The 9,319-nt window shown below is 35.2% G+C and overlaps 1 long non-coding RNA gene across 1 annotated transcript in view; it reads left to right on the forward strand.

Moving 5' to 3' along the window:
* LOC104687254 overlaps window positions 1–9,119 on the forward strand; it is a 191,302-nt gene extending 182,183 nt beyond the window's left edge. The window contains exon 6 of the long non-coding RNA XR_005601535.1: window positions 7,410–9,119. This is a non-coding gene — a long non-coding RNA (uncharacterized LOC104687254). The remainder of the gene's footprint in view (window positions 1–7,409) is intronic.
* Window positions 9,120–9,319: the final 200 nt, after the last annotated feature.

The raw sequence follows: 9,319 nt of genomic DNA on the forward strand, positions 1-9,319 counted from the left end.
ATGTCACTTCTCTTCAGAGAAATCTTTCTTCAACTTCAAACTCCACTGCTTCCTCACTGCAACTAAAAGCTTAGAAGAGTTAATCAACTTGTGGTTTTAAGTGTTTTGTATTGGGGGTAATTTCACTTCTCCTTGTTTCAGTGCAGGTCATTCAATGGAAAATTTCTTGCAAGTTCTTTATCATGGCATTTCTAGTGCTGTGTGCAGCCCCTCATCCATTTACCTTTATTAGGAGGACTTTAAAGGCAAAGTAAAGATACATGCAGTGAACTTTTTATGTTCAGTAACTCTTCTGGTAATAAAAAACTTTGTGTCTCCTTTGGATTTTGATTGGACTTTTTAACTTCACAACTTAAAGACTAATTTTCTTGCTGCCTAGCTGAGTTTTTAAAATGAAAAGAACTGTGAAAGAAGAAAAATAAAAATTGTGGAGTTTGCAGCTACCATATGTGTTCTGTTTATAATTTTAAAATATATAATCTACATAAAGTGTGGGTTTGGTTGAATTTGCATTTTTATTGTGTCTTTCTAGTACTGAATCACTGGCAAAAAAAGAAAAAGCTTAATTTGAAAAGAAACATTTTATAAACATTGAAAACATTGACTTCTACTTTTTGAAGGCTATTATTTTAATGCAGTCTGGACTTTTTTGTTAGAAATCCAATCAATCTATTTTCTAATTAAGTCTATTGATCTCATTGGCCATTCAGTAAGGTGATGTCAGAATATCCTGGATGGGTAAGGAGTTGTTATTGACCCCTTAGGCAGGATCTAGGGAGCAAATGTTGAGAATTTGAATAATTCCAATGTAGTTATACTTTATCTTTTAAAACTCCAAGCCTTTTTCTCTCATTAATATCCTTATACATTGGATACTGAAGAGGAAAAAAAAAGAGCAGTCCATTAACTTAGCCTTTTAACTGTTTTGCACTGGTTTTTTCAGTGTTTTCTGCACTGAACTACGGGTTTTGTCAGTATAGACTGAGAAAACTCTCTAAATTCCTAATTCAAGTTAAGAGGTGAGATTTGTGGAAGCTGCAAATCTTACCTATCAACCTTCAAGTTAATCTGGTCTTTATTAAAACAAAAACCAAAACCACTTAAAACACAGGTTACAGTTATGGAGTAATTAATAAAGTGATACAAAGTGACATCTATATTAATTCTATATGTTCGTGAAAAGTCCCTTTAACACTTATCTTAATATACCCTGCAGAATATAAGAATGACAATTTCATGTATCTCATAATGGAACTTATAATAGCATGATTCTGTTGGAGCTATAGAGTTTTTAATACTCCCATTACTACAAATGGTAAAAGACAGACAAGCATAACAGCAGCAAGAACAAAAATTAATGAACCACTAACATAACCTTGTCTATTTGAAAATCATAAGCATATCAATGTTCATTTACATTTGTTTTGAAAGACTGAGTTTATGGACCTGAGCCACAAAAGTTTCTATGACAGTAAAACACATAAGCGCATGTTCCACCATCTAGCTCTCCTTCTTACTTCTTCTCTTTTAGTATTTAAAAAAAAAAAAAAATAGAAAATCTACAGCATTTTTTAACAAATCTTACCTACAAAGAAGTGTAATCACTGCAGAAAGCCAACCCCTTTCAACAAACCCACCAAAAGCCAGCACCAAAGCCTCTGCCTCTGAACTGTAAGAAAAGTAGAACATTTCTCCTGAATTTACTTAAAACTTCGTGATAAGAAAATAAAAAGTACAGAAAGAAAGTGATAAATATATCTGTCTGGCACATTCAAGTGTCTAATTAGGCTGAATGCACTTAACTTGCTTTCTTTCTAAAGTTACAGTTTTTATAAAAGGACTTATTGTGTATCTTTGGTATATAATTTAGACATTTAAATTGAAAATGTAGACAAGACTTAGCTTCTACAAACGTTGTTTCCATACATATATATTGTTGTTATATAAGCAGTTATTTTCTATAAGATTTATCTCTGATCAAAGGGTTAAAGGAAAGAAATCTAAAAAACTTATAAAGTATTGAAATCAGCTGTCTCTTCCTTTTTGTCTTAATTTCATTTTGTTTCTTTTCAGAAATACTGGACTGCCAGATGTCTGGCTCCTATTGCTTATCTTTCTTTATTAGAAATTTTTAATTATGATTAATAAAAATGTATTCTGAAGAAGATGATGAATGTATTCAGTGAAAAGAAAGCTATTTGCTTTAAATATGGTGTAAATATCAACTTCTGTCAGTTACAATGGTTACTTAAATTAAGCTTATTATGTATCTTTCATTAAATGCTTGAGAGAGAATCTGTAAACCAGAGTTAGTACACAGGAGATTAAAGACTGAGGTTTCTCAATTTGCAAGCTCTTTACTCCATAAGAGTGCTTGTGTTTTGCTCATTACTGTGTTGCTGAATGAAGTTTAAAACCCACTGGGACATCGATTTAACAGACATTACGTTTGATTCATTGCTTGATAAGGCCATATTCAACCAGATAATACACCTCTTCATAGCTCTGCCAATTTAAGTGTAGTGCATTCTGATTGTCATACCTTTGACAGGCTAACCAGACAAGGATGAGAGTGTTTCATAGAACTGTTTCTGTCATTCCATTCCCACCTCACACTGGAGGAATCTCAGTGCTTTTCCTATTAAAAATCAGATGGAATTCATGTCAGTTGGGCTGGTTTTGATACCGAAGGTAAAAATATGGAATTCACATCTGAGAACATAAGGGACTCTGGAGTGCAGGTAGATTTTTATCGTTGCTCCTGGTCAAAGGGAAAGGGTTTGAAAGGGCCAGTTGAATCTGGTGAATCAATAAGTGGTTACAGGACTGGTGCCACAGACAAGTTTTGGCTACTTAGACCATGGGACTCATTTTGAGAAACCTTCTCTGGTGGGGTCAGATGGGGTCTGTCTGTCCAAGAATGGCAAAAGCATCTCCAGTCATGGGCTTGCCAAACTGATGAAGAGAGCTTTAAACTAAACTTGTCAGGGGAGGGGAACCTCAGTCCTACATGCTCCTAGAAGTCAATCCTCTTGAGTGCCACTGCCAGTGAGAGAAGTCCAGAGCCTGGAGATGGATGCCAGGTCAGCAGGAGCACTTGAAGAGAAGTGCAAAGGAATTACATCCACTCAAGCCAGTAATTCAGTTTCATTAGGAACCCAAACTAAGTGTCTCTATGCAAATGCACCCAGCACGGGCAATAAACTAGAAGAATAAGAGATGTATGCACACCTGCAGGGCTACGATCTTATTGGTATCATGAAGACCTGGTGGGCTGGCTCCTGTGACTGCAGTGTTGGCATGGAAGAATACAGACTGTTTAGGAAGGACAAGCAGGGAAAATGAGGAGGCAGTGTTCCCCTCTATGTCAATGACCAGCTGGAGTGCATGGAACTTCACCTGGAGATGCACGAGGAGCTGATCAAGGAATTATGGGTCAGGGTTAAAGGGAGGGCAGGGACAGGTGACACTATAGTGGAGGTCTGCTACATGCCACCAGACCAGGAAGACCAAGCTCGTGAGAGCTACAGACGGATAGCAGCTGAATTTAAAAACCCTGGTCCTCTTGGGGAGCTTCAACTACCCTGATATCACCTGGTCTAGTTGGAGGTGTCCCTGTCCGCAGCACAGGAGTTGGAAATAGATGATCTTCAAGATACCTTCCAACCCAAACCATCTATGAATCTGTGTTTCTATGATCCATTTTTGTAAATAATTGCTGCTCAAAACAGAATTTTATTCAGATTCCAGAACTTAAAAGTAATCCCTAATGCTAACATATTTATTATAGTTCATGGTTCATGGAGCTACTTGCTCCTTCCCCAGCTTCTTTTTCTCTAAGTGGCTGACACTTTTGTCTCTCTAAATAACTTAGTTTGCAATAACTATAGAGAATCAGAGAAAGTACATAGCCTTTTGTTCCCTATGGATTTGAAAAAGCAGAAGGTACTTGTGATATAACCCATCTGTAACCAGAAACGTGTGAAACTTTCCTGTTATTCTTGCAAATGTGTTTATTGTTTAAATAGAAGTAATTATTTTTCTTCTGCTGGAAGTTTCAAGTTGAGTCAAATGTCTTTAGCATTCTGCTAGCAGATATTTTAGAATAGTGCACATATGTTCAATTGTTTTTATAGAAGAGATGGCAGGTAGTAAGTCAGTTTCTTAAGCATGTAGATTAAGCTTCTAGAGAACGCAAGCCTGTGCAGCAGTATGTTAATTAAATAAGCAAATATTCCATGAAAGCTGGTTTTAAAATTCAGCACTTTTATTGAGCTGTATCATACTATGGTGTTGAAGTGGTTTTGTGTTCCCCATTGTTTGGTTGACATTCTGTTGTCTCTAGAACCGTAAAAGTGTAAGTTTTGTGATCAAAATGGTTCTTTGCTTTCTTCTGAGTTTTGTGGAAATCACACTTGAATTCAAAAGAACCGAATGCTTCAGTATGTTATACAAAATGTTCTATTAATATGTTTTTTCCTCACTGCAGGACTAATGAATGGATTAGGAACATTCCATTTTTAAAATACTAATTAGTTAGATTGTATACAAGGACCTAAAAGTTTTACATAGCTCTGAGAAAGAACTGTCAATTCCTATCTGATGAAACTGGAACAGTTCTTCATCTCTGCTTTGACTTCAAGCTGAAGAACTAAGAATACATAATTTAATTATAACGCCTGCTTTAAAACAAATGTATCAAGTAGAGTACAAGAAAATTCACAATTTCAGTTGGAATGTCACCCATCCCAGAAAAATACCATATTCCTACATCTTCAGAGTTAATTCTATTTCAGTATGAACTGAATCACTTGTTCAGTTCAGACTTACTTTCTGGCAGAAAAAGAACAAAGCATATTCTTTCCTACTTTGGACATTAGGTATTTTGTGAAATAATGCTGAAACCTACCTGCTAAGCTTGAGCAGCCTCAGAGGTAGCTGGGCAGACTATCCACTGGAAAAGACAGGATCAGTCTGGTCTGAAATTTTAGAGCAGACACCCAATCATAGGTAAATAATTTAAAGGCTTTCAATCTCGACAGGAGGAAACAAGTCTCTTGGAGAGACAAATAACTTTAAAGGTCAGTCTTAGAGATCATCAGATGAGCATTGGTTATATTGAATTCACTGGGTTTAGGATTTGATCTTAATTAAGGTGCCTAATTCTCCCATATATGGTATAAAGGGAGTTGACAGTGAAATACTGAGTATTTCTGACTCTTATTAGCTCTCATCCTATCTTTTTGAGAGTAACATCAAAATTCTGTATAAGTCCACTGGATCTTTAAATGTATGTAAACAAAATTTAAGATTTTATTGTTTAGGTAAGCATTTTTTTATGCTTTCCTCAATTTTATAAGATTTAACTTTTGAATACTTTTAGGTTTGATACCTTTCAGCAGAGGGACATTTTGCCTTTTGAAGACTTTTGTTCATTTGACTGATTTAAATGAGAAACTCTTTTGTGGTAAAAACTTGTGTTTATCTCCAAATTACAGTTATGTAAGAGAAATGTCCTCCTAATGTTCTTGAATTCTCTAGTTTTTATCCATTGATTGCCTTGAACAAAAAGCTGCTTCCAATATTATTTTTATGTTTCCTTTTCAGTTCATCAAAGGAATATATTGGGCAATTTTTTGTCTTTGAGACATGCATAAAAAGTGAATTAAAAAAAAAGAAGAGCTCTGTTAGAATTTCTATTTAACTCTTCTGGTATGAATTAAAATTATTACCAATTTCCATGTTTATTTCCCAGTATATACCATTAGTAATGTTGTTCCAGAATTGTTTTTCCATTGAGTAGACACGGTCTGAGTTAAAATTAGCTTTTCTGTTCTTTCTCAGTTTTCAGAAAGCCCTTTGTACCAAGAATTACCTTTCTTCAGGACATGTTTGTTGCAGTTCAGTAGCAATAAATTTCACAATCAGGACTACTTTAGCCCACTGTGTAAATTTGGCTTTTCAGACTATTTTTACTTCTCCAAAGTTGGTAAAAGTCATTATTTCCTGTCCAAATGTCTTTAAATACTTACTAGGCTATGTATAAACTTAAGGTGTCTCAAGACAGACATCCTCAAAGATGTAAAGGCTACTATCTGCAATGAAAGTTTCACAGTAAACATAAGTCCTTTTTCAGGTTTGCAGAAATTGCAGTTCAGACTCTCTAGGGACATTTATGGCAGGGAAAATGATGATTTGGGGATTTTAGTTGTTTGGCTTTCTTTTTTTTTTTTTTTTTCCCCTTAATCTTGATTCTGTACAATACTGCTAAAATCAGTAATATCTGTTCAGTTTTCTCCAAATCAAAGACCAATTTAACCAGTTTTAAACTTAATATCTTGAGAAGTATATTTTCTCCTTCCATCTTTACCACTCATTTAAAATATGTCCCCTCTGTAAATACACTTTCATAGCAAATGGAGAGAAAAATTATTCCCTTCACAGGAAATTAAATGATATTTGGAAGATTTTACAGACCATAAGAGATCTCAGACTAATCTGAAAAGAAACAAAACCAAGCAAAACAAAAAATCCCCCAAATAGCCTTCTCCTCTTGCCCTCCCTGTTTATTTTTATTGCAGAAAGATTGTTTGCACTTTGAATGCTGTATAACCATGGGCTACTAAAAAGCTATAGGTAAATTTTCCATGTTTTGCATCACAGTTTGCTGATTTGTTTTACTTCAGTCTTCCTTTCTTGCTCTTTTCATTACTTAAACTACTTCATTAATTCTTATGACCAAATTACTTTCAAATCGTTATTTTTTGCTTGTTAAAGTGATTGATTTTATTTGTTATGTTTTTTTATTTATTTATTAAATGTGTTACGCAATTTTTTATTGTTTACTGTATGGAAAGTGCAAATAGCCCCAAAATGAAGAGATATTTTTTACATATACAGGCATTACAATTTACTTGTACATATGAGCGGAAGAGATTAAATTAAAGGCCCTTTGTAACTGTCAGCTTCTGCTTCTCTCAGGCATTTATTACACACAACCCAAAAGGTAATCTTTGGAAGCTTCGGGGAAAGTAAAGAATTATTATTTATCTCATTAGTTTTGATTTGACTAAATTTCTGCCTTGGCAGAGGGAATTTTTATCATGCACGTAAAAATAACAGGGGTTATGTATGGAATGGTGGATAGACTGACTGCAAGGGATGGTTCTTGAGATATCAAAATCTTGCCTCTGATCTCTCTTTTCTATGATATACTGACTGCCCCCTGTTTCCTTAGCAAAAAGTGTTTTGAGGCAGTAAAGCATAGATGCAAATGTAGGAGTACAAAAATACAGAAGTCATGTTTCCTATAGGTAATACTAGGATTTTATGACAGACCCAGTCCTTTATGAAGGGTTTCTGCTGTTTGTTCAAAAGTTTGATTCAGTATTTTTACATTTCTGTCACAGGTCCCTCATCGGTTTGTCATCAATGAAAAAAAAGACATTTCTCTAGTTCTTTCAAGGGACATCTCTTTTTGAAAGGGTGCAGTTTTAATTTCCTGCCATGGACATCACTTCTGCTGCCTAATACGTACATGGGGATGGAAGTCCTCCACCTCTTTCTGTCTTCCCATGGACCTCTTAAGAATTATCTCATCTAAATAGCAGCCCTGTTATTTTTATGACCTCTAAGGAGAAGTTCTCAGAAATCTTAAGGGTCTACAATGATGTAAATTTCAAAGGAGTAATTATTATAAGAGAGGGTTGAAAAAGTCATCACTTTAATTCCAGATCTTATTAAACTCCAGGTTTCTTTTACTTGAAAGAATGGTGAAGCCTATATCTCTGTACAATTCTTTGAATCCTTCAAGAATGAACATTGCTAAAACAATAAATCGGCCTGAAACAACTTTGAGTTTAGAACTTGAAAGTAACATATAAGTTCAAAGTACTTCTTTTCTTTTGTCAAAGCAGCAATTAGATTTCCAGAAAAGAGAAAATGAAGAATGATTATAATATTTTAGATGTCATAACCAAGCCTGACATAAAAATAAATAAATAAATAAATAAATAAATAAATAAATGCCTTCAAAAAGAGTGCCGTAATTTTCTAGCAAACTGAGCATGCAGGCATAGAGCTGAAAGCCTGTTGTGGTCATGCAGAATCTTCTGAAATGGAGTCACTTATGTAGCTTCCTAAATAATGATATAAAAGCCTCTTTTGCTCTCCTGCCTTCAAAGATTTTAGTTCATCATTTTCTCAGTGCAGTAGGCTGCATTCTACTCTGTGACATGCAAAGGTTTTAGCTGGGTTCAGACTAGGAGAAAACGAACTCATTTTTCTATCTGCAGAAAAAGTTCCAAAAAGAGAGACGGCGAGAGAGAAAGAGGAGGTAGAGAGGGGTGAGGGCACGTAGAGGGAGTCTGCTGGAAGAAACATACAAAAAATGCAAAGTGAAGCAAAGGACATAGACAAGGAATTGTGATAAAGGGGAAAAAGAAGAGAGAAGCAGATTTTAATGGAAATTTTAATGAAAGAAACCCAAAGCATATTCTCTCTTAATGTCTTTTATTACTGCTAGCTTTGGTCTGAATGAGTAGGGACTAAGCATTTATTTTGACCTAAATACTTAATGTGCTGTCTTTACCTGTGAAAAATAAGCATGCTCACAAAAAAATTGAATTGCCATTGGCAAAAAAAAAGAAAAGAAAAGAAAAAGTAATTGCTCATAAAGCCTGTGAATTTACATTAACTTTAGTATTTAAGGAAATCCCTGAAGCAGACTCTGAATCCCATACTGTGGCAGCACTGCTCTGAGTGCCTTTGCCTGTTCCAAAAACCTTTTTGTTTCATGTAGATTTTGCTCAATAAGGCTAAAGATTTATAAACACTATTGTTTTATACACATTTTCTGGTGTTTATAATGGTGCTCCATCTTCAGAGCTTAATTTTAAGGCCCAGTCTTGTAGCTGTTGAGATTGCTCCCTTTGGTGTCTGTGGGATAACATACCACTCCCTCCCAGGTACACTTGCTCCTGCTTAGAGTACAACACAGACATAGATTTTAGACTAATGTTTAGTGCCACAACCACACATAAACTAAACAAAGAAAATGAATGTATGTTACAGAATTTTGGGGCTAAGTGACAATTCATTATCCAAGCTGTCATGGGTTAGCAAAGCATAGTCTCGGAAGTGATGTTCTTGCAAAGGGGTGCTTACAGCTCCTTTATGACCTGACAGAACCTATCAGCTGGCCAGTTTGAATATGGACAATTTTTTAAGCCACTTAAAATTTTGACTGCCTCTGTGATCCACACTTAAGAATAGACAAACCCCGGGCAGAGCCTCTCTCTGTCTCGTTTCCGGTGCAGGG

Source organism: Corvus cornix, chromosome 2, assembly GCF_000738735.6.
Source record: "Corvus cornix cornix isolate S_Up_H32 chromosome 2, ASM73873v5, whole genome shotgun sequence".
NCBI classification, from domain to species: domain Eukaryota; kingdom Metazoa; phylum Chordata; class Aves; order Passeriformes; family Corvidae; genus Corvus; species Corvus cornix.